This window comes from Chelonoidis abingdonii, chromosome 19, assembly GCF_003597395.2.
Source record: "Chelonoidis abingdonii isolate Lonesome George chromosome 19, CheloAbing_2.0, whole genome shotgun sequence".
In the NCBI taxonomy this organism is placed as follows: Eukaryota; Metazoa; Chordata; order Testudines; family Testudinidae; genus Chelonoidis; species Chelonoidis abingdonii.
The window spans coordinates 28,545,077-28,562,820 of record NC_133787.1 but is presented as its reverse complement, the minus strand read 5'-3'; the positions used below and the strand labels follow the sequence as shown (position 1 = coordinate 28,562,820).

Here is a 17,744-nt window from a genome sequence, read left to right as displayed (position 1 = left end):
TTGTTGTTAGACCTTCTCAGCCTAAATTGCTAGATTTTTCTCTGATGAAGTTTGTATTGTTTTATTGATAAAGTCCATTATGCCATGGAAAGAGAAGGCTGTAAACAACATAGATTTATTTCTTTGTTTATCTTTGGCAGAGCACAGGGCATTTTACTCTATTAGTTGTTCTGAGTGCACATCTATTATTGCTTCATTGCAAATACGATTAATGTTGAGACCGAATTGGGAGAGAGATGGGTTGCAGGCTTGACGTTGACGATACTGGATATTACTTGAGATTATCAAAGCACTTTGATTCATTTATTGTTGACCAGAAAAGTGGCCTATGAACTTAGTTTTCTGAAATAAAGCCCCATCATTTTTAATATTAAACTATTTTGCATAAGGTTCATCAGTGTACATTGCAAAATAACCTTGTTAAGCTCTTTGGAAAGCTGAGCTAAAACAACAATTGGAGTTTTACTTTGACCAAAATTTACAGACAGATTTTATTGTCCTCACTGAATGAGAGTGTGTACGTGTGTGTGTGTGTGTGTGTGTGTGTGTATTTTTGAGACAATTAATAACTTAGAATATCTGATCTTATGACTAAATAGTAAATATATGATTTATTTAAAAGAGTGATTGTCGAAATAGTTATTATAATGGTTAGAAAAATATGTTATAAAACACAATAGTATTTCAATAGCCTAATGCTAGCTTCATAATCCAGCTATGAATCATAGAATCATGGAAGTGTAGGCCTGGAAAGGACCTTGATAGGTCTTCTAGTCCAGTCCCCTGCATTCAAGACAGGACTAAGTATTATCTACACCATCCCTGACAAGTGTTTGTTTAACTTGCTCTTAAAAACCTCCAATCATGGCAATTCCACAACCTCCCTCAGCAATTTAATCTAGTGCTTAACTACCCAGTGGGAGCCGCAGTCGGCCAAACCTGCAGACGTGGCAGGTAAACAAACTGGCCTGGCCCGCCAGGGTGCTAACCCTGGGGGGCCACGGGCCTCATGCCAATGGTTGCCGATCCTCATTTAAGCCCATTGCTTAACAGAGATTAACAAGAATGACTGCCCTGCACCTTTAAGCGAGGGGCTGAGAGGGAGGGTGCTGTGGCTGGCTGGTCGAATGCAGGGAACAGTACTTTATGGCTGGTGGCGGAGGGGGAGATGAAAACTGCCACAAAAAGAGTAAGCATGGTCGCTGACTCATCTTCTGGGAATGTAGGGTTTAAAAGGGGTAGCTCTGCACTTGAAGCCTCCCTGTTTACATGGACCAGGCTGAAGCAGGACCCACTCTCCCTTCCCTTTTAGATGGTAAAATATGAAGTTTTTACCTGATGGGGCATTACCCTAGCGCCCCTTTCTTAGGGGGGCTGGGAAGGAATTTTTCCTTTACCACCAAATTGGTTTGGGTGCAGTTGTTTTTTTTTTCTCCTTCCCCACAGCAGGTTCAGCAAGGGCTCTGTTCATGTATGGCATGATACGTAGTGGGCTATATGTTGCAACTCATTATTTAAGTGTAGGACAGATGTCCAGTGCAGGTACTCCATAGGAAAGGTGATTGGATAAATGGCTTGGAAAAGGACTTAAAAAGAGGTCTTCCTTAAAGGAATGAATGGGGAGTGGTTAAGGACTCCTATGATTGGTGCAACAGGGAGCCACCCTCCCATTCTTATAGCTCCTCTTAACCCTCTTATGGAGGGTTTGCCGCTAAAGAAGAAAGCAGTGTGGTGGAGCTGCTGCCAATCGCGGCTTCCCCTCCTCACCTCTTCGGGGGGCAAAAACCCTGGAGCCAGCCCTGCCCACGTCAAATATCTCTTGTCCTTCTTTCAGCATAGCCAGACAATAATTATTCTCCCTCCTCCTTGTAAAAACCTTTTACGTACTTGAAAACCATTATCATGTCCCCCCTCAGTCTTCTCTCGTCCAAACTAAAGAAACCCCATTTTTTCAATTTTTCCTCTGAGGTAATATATTTTCTTGACCTTTAATAATTTTTTGTTGCTTTCCTCATGGCTTTCTCCAATTTCTCTACTTCTTTCCTAAAATGTGCCACCCAGGACTAGATACAATACTCCAGTTGAGGCAATATCAGTACAGAGCGGTGCAGAAGAATTACTTCTCATGTCTTGCTTATAACACTCTTGCTAATACATCCCAGAATGATGTTGGCATTTTTTGCAGTGTTACGCTGTTGACTCATATTCAGCTTGTGATCCACTATGACACTTAGATTCCCTGCCACAGTACTGCTTCCTAGGCAGTCATTTCCCATTTTGTAAGTGTGGAATTAATTGTTCCTTCCTAAGTGGAGCACTTTGCATTTGTCCTTATTAAACTTCATATTATTATTATATTACCTTATTTTACATCATCTTTCCCAATTAAATATCAACACTCTGAAGACCTACCTACTACATGAGTTCAATTAAGAGCCTGTCTCAGGCAAAACTAATTATCCAGAACAGAAGTTTTGCCTGAGTAAGTACTGCAGAATCAATTCCTTTCAAGAAATTGCAGGTTAAAGAACAGGCAGGTTTTCATGATAATGACTGAACCTTAGTTAGTAACTATATCAGATACTACAACAGCAATATTTTCCTCTTTTCAGCACCACTCATTCAAGAATGTCTAAGGATGGCAAAAATGCTATTTAATTATCAGAATATCTCTGTGAAGTACAAGTATTATTATACCCATTATAGGGCAGGTAAACTGAGCCACAGAGAGTACATGTCCAAAGCGAGCCTCAGCCCCTGGCAGTGAGCCACAGAGCTTGGGTCTACAGATTTGGGCTCATGGGAGTTGGGCTACTGTGCTAAAACTAGACATGTAGATGTTATAGCTTGGGCTAGAGTTCGGTCTTTGAAGCCCAGGGAGGGGATTCTTGTCTTCTGAATAAGTGTCTTTAAACAAACTCCAGGCAGTTGCTTCCAAACAAATGTCAATAAAACCTTTATACTACACCACAGTACAACCCATTCTAGAAATGCCACATATTTTATGGGGAGGGGGGGTTACTGTACACAAGTTTTATGGAGTTTAAAAAATAAATACTGGGATTATCTTTTATGTCCCTTCACCTGTAACCCAGCTGCCTTAGTTACTACGATTCTCAATATATGTTGCTCAAAGGGAAGGGAAATTACCCTAAATATAGTCACAACATTTCTAAAAATTATCTGAAATAACATAGAAGTGTTTACTTAAAGATTCAAAAGTATGATCTCAGCACACCTTCAAGGGTTAGAAGCAAATGCTTGGTATCCATTGGAAACTTGGAACATTCCATTTCCAGCTATATAAGGCATGTGAGTTTACCAGATATAATATATGGTAAATGCTTAATGCTTGAAGCTGCTAGGAGTTAGATGGCCTAGGAAAAGTTCTAGGGGAGATTGTCTCTGGGCAGGATAAACTTGTTCCATCAAAAGGTGCATGATAAATGCAATGAATCATAAAGTTTCATAAGTTATCACATTAATAACAACATTGCACTGATAATATGTACACATTCAAAAAGGTTAATATGTAATTCACAAAGCTAAAACATTTTAAGCACATTTTCTTTATCTTAACTTAATAACACATAAACAATGAATATGTGCCTTTTCAGAATTCTTAGCACTAGTGTCACATTTAAATACTAAAGATTTGCTTTTATCTAAATTAAAGAAACAATGACAGTTCAAATTTTAAAGATATTTCAGAGAAATGTAATTAATTAAAAAAAGCTTCTAAAGAAATTATTCATGTCCCTTCTGATTGTCCCCAAAATGTTTGTCTTTCAAGTGAAAGACAAAAATTATATTAAAATATAATATAATTAGAAACGATGAAAATTCATTAAAAAAATTAATTTACTAAACATGACAGAGATCCAACTGCTTTGGAAATCTCCAAATAAGGGGATAGCCACTGCTTGTGATTTGGGTTTTTCAGAATACAATGAAATAAACTGTCATTTAAGAGAAAGAGAGAGAGGTTTACATATTGCTTACATTGATCACCAATTTTTGTCATTATTACTCTAAGCCATACCTCCTTGTTATCACCTCAAACACTGCATTGTCTTTTCACTTATGTACAGTGCTTTCCAGAACAAATAACTATTAAAATAGTGAAAACAAATTAAGAAATACTAAGTAGATACATAGATCTACATTAGGATGAATACGTTACGAATATAAAATAGTTAACATTTCTTTCATATTCCTGTTTTGGCACCTCCAGCATACACCTCTTTCTCTTTGGCAAAGCACTTGTATGCAATTAATTAGACTCTCAAGTTCAAACCTGTCTGTTAGTTATAGCCCAATATTCTTAGAATCCTCATTCCCTGTTACATATTAGAAAAGCTGTACTGAGTATGATGGGGGCTATTCCTCTGATGCAGCTAATGGATTGTTCCAATCAGTTACTCTGGTGCAAAACTATTAAAGGCAATGAGGTTGCACAGGTGTCATAGAACATCACTAAGGTAATGGGATTGAACAGTTTTCACAATAGGCCTAATTTGGCTTCTAAAGGTTTTATTACTGATGATGATGATTATGCACAACAAGAAAAGGCCCGGCTTGATTGTCACAACCTAAGGGAGTTTGCAGGGCTGTCATTTAAAATAAAAGAAATAAAATCATGACTTTGTAAATTAAATATAATTGATATGGATATCAATTATGTTAACAAGGACTCCCACAATGCCATTTTTAGCAAGTCTATTTTAAGAGCTACACCTTAAAGACCTTATTTTCAGTCCAGGTAAGGGCACACCCACTTGGTCATCTGCAGGCACAATTGCCACAGACATGTGATCACAATAATTGCACTGCACTTGCAAATTAAGTGCATACACATGCACATGTTGCCTCTATGTAATTACTGAAGTCACCATTGCTGCCTGTGATCTGGAGGCCCTGAACACTTCTGAATTGGCACTGGTGAAAGCAGCCTGACTTCCCACTGTCTAACAAGGTAGACATCAGGAAAGGATGCAACAGTGTAAAGGAGCTAGATGAATCAATTAGTGACAAGTAAACCTGAAAATATGAGAAGGCTCACATGGGTTCAGATCTGCAAGTTTAAAGGTTTACCTGAACCACATGTGCCTGAAAAAAGTTCCACTAGAAATTTAATGAAATGTTATTTTATTTCAGCACTTTCTGGAAGTGAACTTGGAAATAAAGGTCAAACTCAGGCAAACTATCCATTGATTTTAATGGCAAACTTGCTCAAAGAAGGACTAAAAAGGGCTTCAGCATTTAACACAAAGAACAAAGAGATGAGAAAATCAGAATATACCAAATGACCTAATCAAACTTTTCCAAACTTCCAAACATGATCTTTTAGATTTGTTTGAGGACTGTTAGTTGGTTGTTATAGCCAAACAAATTTGCTGACACCTTGAAAAAAATTAGATATAACATTTGAATTTAAAGTATTACAGTTCAATTATTATTGTTGTTGTTTATTAGTATTTATATCTCTGGAGCACATAAGGGCCCTAACCAAAATACAGAATAGAGGATAGTCCCTGTCCCGAAGAGCATACAATCAACAAGACAAAATGAACAACGAAAAGCAATTTGCTAAAAGTTCAACACTTGGTTCTGAGCATAGTGGGTGGTACCATAAGTAATTATTCCCTGTCAAGCACTATAAGCAAAGTTCTTGGCCTTCACTATGGAACTTATGGAGTAGTGCAAAGCAGCTCTAAAGCTGCCATTAAGGGGTAGCCAAGGATTCCCCCACTACTGGAACAGCGGCCTTCATTGAAAGTCCTAATTTAGTGCCTAGAGATGTATACTTTAATATTTCCTTTATCCAAGTCTATTTTTCTTTGTTTAAATAGATTATCAGAAATTACATTGGTGTTCTTCTTAAATAGCAGTAAGCTGCGTTGTTTTTAACTAAAATCAAGCAATGTCTAAAAACAAAGTAGAATCCTGGAAAATTACAAGCTTTTTGTCATCCTGTAGCTTGGAAATGGCTATTTCATACTTCTCCTGCTCAGTGAAATTTCAAGTATAATAAGATTTTAAATTAGAAATAGGAGAACCAAGAGAAGTTCTAGTTCTAATAGAAAAATCAAAAATACACAAAATCTAAATTACTGATAAATGAATAAAAAAAACAACCTCCTCAAAACAAAACAAACACCAAAAACATAGTTTGCTTCACATATCTATTTTTTCGAGCTCAACAAGTTGTATTTCACAGATCATTTTCCTACACCATATTATGATTGTATCTCATGGGTCTCATAAAATAATCTACACATATGATAAATTTATTCCGTTTGACTTTACACTCCCCACTCTGTATATTCCTTTACCTGTAAAACACTGCACCCGATAACAACGCTTTACCATATGAAACTGACAGAGCCAAGCTTGATAAAAATGGATGCAATTATGAAGCTGAATTTTTAGTTAGCTGGTACGTTCCAGCTGTGGAAATACTACATCATAGAGTATGTGTCCATTTGTATTGAATACTGCATAATGATCCACCTGACTAACTTTGAACTAATTAAGGTTAAGACCTCTCAGTCTACAACTTTCCTTTTAAAAATAATGGACCACAATGGATTCTGAATTGGAAAAAAGTCATATTAAGGAGTGGTAATTTTTGAAGGATTAATACAACAAGAAAAGATTCCCTATTTGAAAAATATGGGGAGATACAGGCATTGAGGAATTACCATAAATCAGTGTAAATCTACCAGCATACAGGGAAAAGTCTGCTAGAACATATTGTTCAGGAAAAAGAACATTGGTTCCAAATTAATGTCCAATGGTATTTATGTTCAACACACCTAAGGAGATGTATTATCGTAATACAGATCAGAGAGAGTATGTGGAAAAGAAGAATGCTGAGCACATTTGTTGAGTCTATCCCTTAAATCATTCTTTGTGGGGAAAAATAAAGGTGATTGAAAGCATTGTCTGCTCCCAATGGCCCTTTAGTCATTTTCCAGGTGAAGGAGATAAAAAACTCAAAAGCAAACTTATTTTGAATTTTATATTTATAATAACACATTGACATGGTGCCAATTTTTTTTAACTGTGGACTTTTTCAAATGTTTCCCAGAGATGCTCACTAGATAAAATATTCTTCCTTCTGTTCCTCAGCAGCACATCATATCCCAGATTCTTGCCAAACCCATGTCAACCCTCATAGTGTCAGGGACAGCATTATTGCCTGACTGATAAGTGAGGTGGAGTTGGGCTGGGGAGTAGCCTTGACTTTTAGTGACAGCACTTCCAACTCGGTGAATGTTATGTTTTAAGGGTTACTTACTTTGTAACTAACATTTTTCTTCACAGGAGCCAGCTGCCAGCTCTGCTAGTAAAGTGGTTAAGGGTGTGTCTACATAGGAGCTGGAAAGTGTTAATTCCACTTTAACGAGGGGTACCTGTGCTAGTACTGTGAGTGTGCAAAAAAAAATAAAGGGCAACTGTGGCAGTGCAAGCAGCAGGATGGGCTAGCCACCCCAAGTACAGTATCTGTGGTTTTGGACAGATTCATATTCAGCACAGGTATACTTTCCAACTCTATCGTAGACATACCCTAAGACAGGCTGATGTCAGCTAAGCAGTGCACAAGACTTGTGAACGGTGATGAAATGGTATCTAATACTTTTCCTTCACTTTACCTTCCCCACACCAGTTCTTTTCACTGCTGATATAAGAAGAATTGGAAAAATTTTAGAGGTGGAAAATGCAAGCTGCTCCAGAAGATTTTAATTAATTAGGGCCATATCCTTCAGGCATGTGTTCAGGCAAAAATCTTAGCAACTTCAATTTTTGCTTGAATTTGTAAAGCATAACAATTGCTGAATTTGGCCCATTACTATTATGAAATATGGATTTCTTCATCTTCAAGTGACATATCTGATATGGAAGTTATCAGCCACCACCTTCCATCTTTCACAGTCCTGACAGAGTTGTAAAACATCCACTCTCCTTTGGATACCAGTCCATCTGGAGATATTTCTGACATAGTTGGTTCTCTTTCTTTAACTGTGATCTTGCCTGATAGTATAAGTGCTGGATTGAAGTCACTCTGCGATCAACCTGCATGTTCACAAAAAGATGTTATTCTCTGACCTAGGGTCTCAAGCAATTATGTTCTTTTTAATTTCATTCTTCTCATCACTTCATTTTTCATAGTTTTAGTTACCCAGCTATTTTTTAAAATTATTCCATAACACCAAAACTCAAATTCTATAAGTTATTTCTCAGTGTCTTTTTTAAGTGTCCATGTCTTGCATCCACACAGTGAATACATGTAGTACTTCAGCAATCTAGTGCAGATGTGCAGTTTTAACTTTAGACAACACAGAAGTCTTTGGAAGTTGCTGAATGCATTTTTGTATAAGCTGTATTCTCAGCTCTGCAAAATTCATAGAAATGTAAATACTGTATAGCTACATGACCAAGCAGATTAATTTTATGTGTGATATTCTGTCCATCCTGTATAGCCCCCTTTCCCGGTGTAACATTAATAGATTATATTTTTCACATACTTTTTATTTTTCCTTTAAGGCCTGATTCAGCTCTCATTTAAGTCAATGGGAGTCTTTCTACTAACTTCAATGGAAGTTTGATTTAGTCTTTACTCTTGATATTGTATTGTCCAATTTAATTTCTTTGAAAATAAAACAGTATTCTCAGCTCGTGTAAATCAGCTGCATTAATTTCAATGGATCATCACTGATTTATACCAGCTCACAATCAGATCCACAATATTTAAAAATTAAACCAGCGTATTCTGTACAGATACACACACACTTTCCTGTTGAAGAGATGTGAGTATGAATATCTGAGGGCAGAATGTAGCTCAGTATTTATATGCAACCTCTTTGCTACTTTTCCTGTAATTAAGCTGTATATTCCATTACTTTGCAGCTATTCAGCAACCTAGTAAATAGTTACTGTGTAATTACTTCTTATCCTCAGTGAATTAAGAAATCCATTTTGTTAGTGCCCTTCAAATCTGCTGAGCAGTAATTAGAGGTGTTTGTTTCTTTGCAGAATGCTTGATTGCAAACAGCAAAGTCCCTAGAAACTATTCTTCTTTATATTTCATTTTGACCACAGTGAGCTTCATATTCATTGCGACTCATAACCAAGATATATGTGACACATCAATATGAGTAAACAAATAGATAATTCAAAATAAATTACCAGTATACCTCTTTGGATAACTGTATTGCAACCTGCTATCTCAGTGTCAAGCTTTTGGAGATCTTTTTAAAAAAAGATCCTGCTTTAGTTGCAACTCCCACTGCACATACTTCAAATAATGTATGGAACAAACATTCTCCCAGCCATCCTTCCATCCTGATACCACATTACATACAAATCTGGGAATTATCTGGCAATAACTCATACAGTGTACTTCACTTTCTTTCCTAACTCATTCCCACCAATTTGGGGAGGGCTGTTGTCAGTTCCCCACCCCTCCATACCTGGTCCCAGCCTACTGCTGGAATCCCACCTCTGTCTCCTTGCATGAGGAGCCCCAATCCCATTCACAGCTTCTTTAGGGGATGACTTCCCCTAGGTCCATTTCTGACTCCTGTTTACCAGGAAACCAGGCCACTTTTGGAATGACCATCTGCACTGGACATTGATTACCTGCTAAGTTGTGACAGCATGAACTGTACCTCCTGACTTACCCAAACGGGTCCTGGAGCTTCTGTGGGGAAGATAAACTCCAATCCCATTCCCATCCAACCTCAGTACTGAGGGAGAAATTCCTACCCAGTCCTGAAAACCGCAACTAGAACAATGCTCACGTGAGACCAAAAACCACCATTCCTACACTAATTCCATGGGTGAGAAAGTAGGAGCTGCTGGTTTGGACAGGAGAGAAAACTTCATCAAGCAGGACAGGGCATGCAGGGGGGAAATGGCAAACCTGAACCTGTTCAACCTGCCCTCAGCTCAGGTGATGCCCCCATCTCCTGTTCTCCCAACTCAAAGGAGGAAGGGAACACATCAAGGAGCTATGACCCTTTTCTTTCCACTTGACCAGAAAAAGCCTCCTGCCACTGAGGTTGTAGGTATTGTATTCTGTTGAGCCTTTCAGTTAACTGGAGTTAGAATCTGTTTACTGCTTCTAAGTAATTTCCGTTCAATCCTTGTGGCATCTGCCACTTGTTAACTCTCCCAGTATGTGAAATAGATGTTCCTATGAGTCAGATGGAAGTAATAGACAGGGAGATATTTCAGGGAATCCAAGGAACAGCTGGGATTTAGGAGACACCTTTGGCTGTGATTTGCATTCTGATATCATTATTATTTGAGTAATCAATAAATCCAAACCCCAGAAGTGGTAATTTTTTCTTTACGCAATGTGTGTTGTAAACTTCATTTGGAACAGACTTGGATGAGAATGCGACCATCACACAGCAACATAAGCACTTTGATGCATTTCTTATATTTTCAGAGGCTATATGCAATATCATAATCATTGTTAGGAAGTAATGGGTTCTCATTTCTACACATTACCATGAGTTATTTCCAGAAAATAATGTTGGCACCATTATATGACTTGAAACAAACACATAATAAAAGCACTAGGACAAGTCTACTCTATACAATAAAGAGATTAAGGAGCCAGTCTGAGACACAATAAATCTAGCAGGTAAATTCACAGGGCTTGAGCCACCATTGTGTTGCTCCTGTTTTAGGTTGGAGTAACTCCATGTTAATCAATGGAACTTCAGTAGTATAAAGTTGGAGTAGCACAGTCAGGAACCAAGCCCGCAGTTTAGAGCAATTACAACGTTAATATGGTGATTGTGTATCATGCATATTAAAAATGCAATAAAATATTGACTCATACAAACTTATTATCAATTATAATTAGCTTTGAAATTGTATAATGAATAGCAGTAATAGTAAATAAATTTTATTGATGACTAGGTGTCTGGGATGTCTTAGATTTTTAATTTAAAAATCATTTCATGAATAACAAAATAAATAACCCAGAAGAAAACTGACACAAAACATTTCAGTAAAACTTTTTACAACATCTAAAATTATTATAAAATATGTTTTTTGTATTTATTTATTTAATAAGTGGGCAGATTTTAAAATATTCTCAGTATCCGGCAGTTCCATTGTTCTCAACTGTGCATGTTCTCAACTGTGCATGTTGAGCACTTGGGAAAATCTGCCCCTTTATCTCTAAACCTGAAGGTTCTGCAACTCCTTGCCCACAACTACCTTTGTTAAAACTCAAAGTATGCTCCTATGAGTAGCTTCATTATTTAAGATGGAAATTCCATCCACAAAAGTGCTCCAGGGAGACTGACTATCATGGTGTTCAATTATAGATATATCACTACCCTGTTCCATTGCCAAGCTATGGCCTCCAATCAACCATGTACAATTTTCAAGGTACTGGATCACACATTGTCCAGAATAATAAGTGTACTCACATCAAAATAGCCGAGTACTCTGCACTACTGTTCTTGGGGAAAAAAATCCTTCAGAAATTATAAAATTCAAGGTGCAAATGCCCATTTGGCAATTGTCCAGTGTAGGAACCCATTTCACTTCAGTCTCACACTCAATTTGCTAATGCAATAATGAAATATTGTCAGTTTGCACTTTCCTCCATTTCTTTTGTGGCAATTAACAAATCTGTCAAGCACATTCAGTCCTTTAGCTAACAGACCTGCTCAGATTTGTACTTATTTTAGTCCCTATCATTTCTGAGTCCCATAACATCTTATACGCTATCCCTTTCTCTCAAACAATCTGTGACCTTCATGCCCATTTTTATAGTGTAAATTTTGATCAGTGTTGTCAGTCTTCAAAGTCTTTTGGCAAAGTCAGCTTTTTTTTTTGCAAAATGTAGAGCTTTATAGACTAACAGGGCTCCATAAGCTTCTGAAACCAGAGATGATGACCTTTGGCAGCTGATCCAATCACTTTCCCCATTAGGTATGGTACCACCTCCTACAAAGTATGCTTCTTGCTTTTTTTCCCTTCAGCTAAGCATTCATTTTTATAGTTGTCTTGTGATTTTTTCCTTATCAGATAACTGGAACACAGTTTCCTTGCCCACTTATTGCCTTCTCTTCAGTGCCCCCACCTGCCTGTTTGCATTGCAGTTCTCAAAGTATGGAGCACATCTTACTATTGAGATCTCTATTCCATTCTATAGGCTTTTTATACCACACTCCTAACTATACTATGTGAAAACCTTTCTAACAATGTGACTACATATCTGTCAAGTGTCTCTTCTCTCATCTTCTTCACACAGGGAGTGGACTGTTTTCCACTCCCATTATCATCCATGTGGGCCACTTCCCCTCAGATGAATTCCTGAGGTAAATACATCAATTGCTCACACAGAAAGCAATACAGTCTTTGGAAAGTAAGTAATGCATTTTAGTGCATCTTTTAGTGCAATTTAGTAGACAGAAACAAGGAGAGCCAGGACTGTGTGACCAAACAACGTCTCAAGGACCTCCAGCACTTGTTTTGTGATCTATAAAGGGTAAGCCTCTAGCCTGTAGTTATGACCAAATAAACAAGAAACCTAGCTTAGTAAATTCAGGTAGAGCAAAAATTATGTGTTATATAATTTCTATCATGCTGATCAGAAAAGAAAGGGTCTGGTAAAAAGGTTAAGCAGTTCTGAGCTTCTGTTTAAACCTCTGATGCTTCTCTTTCCTTTTTAAATTTTACTGAAAAATTATTCAGCCTTAAATGAAAGATAATTATATAGTATACCAAAGTAATTCCCTAAAACATTATAATTATTCTTAATAATGTCAACAGTAGTTTTACAATAAAAGATAAAATAAAATTAAGAAATTAGAAGTATTAACAAAAGAATTCATGACTTTAAAATGTAGTTTTCAAGTACATAAAAGGTTGTTACAAGGAGGAGGGAGAAACATTGTTCTTTTTAACCGCTGAGGATAGAACAAGAAACAATGGGCTTAAATTTCCACAAAGGCGGTTTAGGTTGGACATTTTGCTAAACCCAGGGTTGTGAGTTCAGTCCTTGAAGGGGCCATTTAGGGATCTGGGGCAAAATCAGTACTTAGTCTTGCTAGTGAAGGCAGGGGGCTGGACTCTATGACCTTTCGGGGTCTTTTCCAGTTCTATGAGATAGGTATATCTCTATATATTTTTAGGGAAAAAAAATCCTAACTGTCAGAATGGTTAAGCACTGGAATAAATTGCCTAGGGAGGTTGTGGAATCTCTATCACTGGGGATTTTTAAGATCAGGTTGGACACACACCTATGAGGGATGGTCTAGATAATGCTTAATTCTGCCTTGAGTTCAGGGGACTGGACTAGATGACCTCTCGAGGTTCCATCCAGTTCTATAATTCTACGTGTTTGCTGAATGCACCAAACATTATTCTTCCTTTTTAACTTGTGTCCCTGCATCCTAAGGAGTCCACCTGTAATATATAATAAAGATAGTTTAGCATAGAATGCACTGTGTGATGATTCATAATTGTATTTATATTCATGGTAAACTATAAAGAGTCTTTTTGGATTTATGCCTTTTGGATTTATGGATTTTTTCCACTAGGTGACAGAAAGGGACAAAATTGCCCCATATTTCTTCATTTCTAAAGGATGCAGCAAGTATGGGTAATTGACTTTGTTAGTTACATGTCATAGCTTTGTCTTCAAGCTTCCTATGTTTTACGTCTGGAAAACATTTTTGTGGTCACATCACCATTTTCATTTCAAGATCTCTTCTATTTGCTCATCTAGTGCTTTGACTAATGATCCACCAGAATTTATACTACTTGTGGTACACTTTGCCAAACACCATCAAGAATATTAATATGATTGTTTTGATAACTGTATAAAAATGTAAAAATGAAGTGACTTAATTTTACACAGAAATGAGTGATAGTGATTTCTACTTTACTGCGTCAGAAAATAATCTTTTTTCAAATAAGCTTGGATCATGAGCTATTTATTTCATGTCACTTTCTAGCTAAAAATGAATATTTTACATTCACAAGCATCGCTAAACAATTTCATTATCAATATTTGGTAACCCAACTAATATGTTTAATATTAGGTTAAAAAGTAGAGCTGTGAAGAGAAGGAAAATTCATTCATGAAGGATTCTGAATTTTCAAAATTTGTTTTTATTCCAATATGGAACAAACCTCCACAATATGAATACTCTCCACAAAAGAATTTCCATCCATCCATCCATCCATCCAGGATTCATTAAAATGTTTACTTTAAATGTTGACTTCTTAAATTTATAATACATAATACAATAAAATAAAAAAGCAAAAAGCAAAGTCATTTAAGAAAAGAATAACAAAATGCATTCTGAAAATATCAAAATATAATGTGTTGACATTTTTATGAACTATTCTTTACCCTTTTGTCCCCAAAATGAATTTTTGGCAAAATCAACATGATTTTGCAAAGGGTCCCACTAGCAATGGAAATGTGTCTTGTGACAGTAAACAGTTCCACTGAGTTTTTTCCAACCAGCTTTATTTAAAAGTCAGGTCTTAACTAGCCCTTGGAATCCTTTCTGCTAGGCTAGGGAAGCTGTATTTAAAGAATGATTGAACAAGGGAGTGAATCCAAATCTGTGACTGTACCTAGTAGCAATAGGGGTCATCAGCATTACCACACTAAACCCTTTTCCAGACGTTTATAACTTGGTTGTAAAGATTTGCTCAGGATTAAAAACTAAGCGTTCCCCTACACAATCCAGCAGTGGTGCTGAATTTTCAGTGGATAACACATGCTATCCTGCCCACTATTACCAGGCACAACGATCTTGAGATCCCTAGGGCTTTGGACTGTTTAAATTCTCTGTAACATGTCAGACCCCATCAGAACTGGCACAGGTACTCAGGGCCAGATTAACCTTTTGTCAGCCCTGGAGCCAAACATATTTGTGGGCTCCCACGTAGTCATTGTGGGCTCTGAGTGTGGGCCTGGTGTGGCAGTGCCATTGGTGACATTGTATACCCGTTACTGAATCTCAGAGACATTTTTCATTTTGATCACACACCTCTATATGACTATATGCATTGCAATACACAGTTCCTTCAGCCACCAGTTTTTCTCATTGAGCTGTACATCCATGTGGGTTTACCACTGTCCACAGTGAGCAGAACTTTCATAGTGATCAGGGAAACTTCCCACAGATTTATCTCCTTCCCCGTTCACACCTTCTATAGCCATGTCTCCTGTACCACCCAGTCACTGTATATGTTCCTACTCTCAGTTCAAAGTTCTAAAGCCAGCAGATACCTGATCAATTCTGACAGATCCCTCCTTCAGGACCCATCTTGCCATTTGAGCAAGCCACTTGCAAACACCATTTCCCAAAAGTGAGGACTTAGCCCTTGGAAATCTGAAGACACCAGCCTTTCTCCCTCTGCTCCCATTTACATGTTAGTCCACTACCTGATCACCACTACCTCTCCCTATATTCAGAGGGATAGCCGTGTTAGTCTGGATCTGTAAAAGCAGCAAAGAATCCTGTGGCACCTTAGAGACTAACAGATGTTTTGGAGCATGAGCTTTCGTGGGTGAATACCCACTTCGTCAGATGCATGGAGTGGAAATTTCCAGGGGCAGGTATATATATATATATGCAAGCGAGCTAGAGATAATGAGGTTAGTTCAATCAGGGAGGATGAGGCCCTGTTCTAGCAGTTGAGGTGTGAAAACCAAGGGAGAAGAAACTGGTTTTGTAGTTGGCAAGCCATTCACAGTCTTTGTTTAATCCTGAGCTGAGGGTGTCAAATTTGCAGATGAACTGAAGCTCAGCAGTTTAAGGAGTACACTAGAGAAGCAGAGGCCAAAATAGTAATGCCTGTTCTCCAAGGAACCATCAAGGTGTACTCCCACTGCCGTTGCAACAACACAATAACAGCAGAGCACAGCAGCAGGAATGAACAGTACTGGGAACATTGGGAGAAAGAGAAGCCTCATAACACCAGTGCAAAGTGGCTGCGGACCTGAGAACAGAGCCAGCAATCTCCCAGAACAGGAACCAGTCACCATCACCTGTAGAAGACATCCAGTAGCGGGTCAAAAACATGAGAGTGGACAGCACCTGCCAACATGATCTCAGCACCTACTGCTAAAGAAATTAACAGCGAAGTGCTGAACGCACTAGCATGCACGATGACAGTGATGCTAGTAGCAGCGCTCCACCCAAACTGGCAACACAGAAGGACCGTGTGATCATGAAAGACCCCTGCAAGGGGACAGAACCGCCAACTAGGCCATAACCTGCCTCCCCACAAACATGGAAGTCTATATCAGGCATCTACTGCCAAGCTACAGGACCACATGGGCAGTACATGAGCACAGCTTCAGAAGGCATTGGGGAACCACACAGAGGCTCCAAAACACCAGTGCTCATAGATAGGCAGTCGCCCAAGACTCAAGGGCTAGAACCGACAATCTGATTTTCACCCAGCCTGGATGACTATAGGAAAGCTATGACTTCAATGCCGCAACGTGGATCTGGTGAATGTCTGGCGCTATACAAGGTCACAGGACCACTAAGGACCTTCCTCAAGAACTCAATGGGACTATGGAAGACAACACTAGAGTCACTCAGGCTCTTGCACAAGTTGGCCATCCAGTGCGCATTTTACCAAGCGTGGATGCATCTTCCCCGGCTGCTGTCTGCATAGGCTTAAACCCCTCAGCCAGATAATCACAAGGAGTGGACTCACAGGTAAGGTTCAGGGTGGAACTTACCATTCAGCCACCTCCTCTACATGGATTGACATCAAGTGTATGCTAAATGACGAGACATCGACTCGCTAATCCACCTGAACGCGGATCTACCGTGAGGATATCGGTATGTCATATCGGACTGGAGAAGGTGCCGAGATGTAGTGGAAGAGAGAAGGTAGTCAAGATGATGGGGTGGAACTACCAGCGGGCCACATAGACAGACTACAGACCAGCTACAAGTACCTTGATCCGCAGTCACTGGAACCACGATGAGACGCAGGAGACAGCAACTCCAAGTTCACCAAGGATAAGGCAGGTCCTTGAGAGCCAGCTCAGTGGGAAGAACAATTATCCATGGCATGCAACGATTTACGCCTGCGGTCATCAGATACCCTGCCGGTTCGTGATGGCAAGGAGGGACATGGAGGCTTGCCGATGTGAAAACCCGAAGCTTCACAATTGCACGGAGTTCCCCCAAGTCCAACACCAGAGACTGTACCAGCGGAAGAAGCGGGCGGGGCTTGGTGAGCGTCAGGCCACTACCTGGATGAAACCCGGAACATCCGGAGTACATCAGTAAGATGGCCAAGATGAGGCTGCTGAGAGAATGCTTGAGGCAGCAGCAGACATGGAGAAGACAGCAGAAGAAGTGCCCTGGCAAGACGGACCCTTCATGGATGTACCATCGACGAGATAGCGAGGTGGCTGAATTGGAAATCCTACCAGTGGCTGGAAGAGCTGGACTTAAAAGACATCACTGAGGCACTGGATGCATAGCATGTCACAGGAACAGGCACTGAGCACAGCTCCATTGACAGCAGGCGTCTACCACACTAGAGAGGACCCAAGGTGCAGACTGTGCAGAAGCCTCAGGAGACCAGACACACATAGTGGACAGATGTAAATGCAGGAGGAACAGCATACACTTGAACGGCACACCAAGTGGCTGGCATTGTGTCACAGCGAACATCTGCACGCGTATGGGCTAGACCCTCCCAAGACAGATGGGAGA

General features: G+C 39.1%; 1 protein-coding gene across 1 annotated transcript in view; it reads right to left on the bottom strand.

The window, feature by feature from the left end:
* Nucleotides 1–17,744, bottom strand: part of CDH8 (cadherin 8) — a 220,103-nt gene that overhangs the window by 45,470 nt on the left and 156,889 nt on the right. The gene's annotated exons all lie outside the window — the stretch shown is intronic.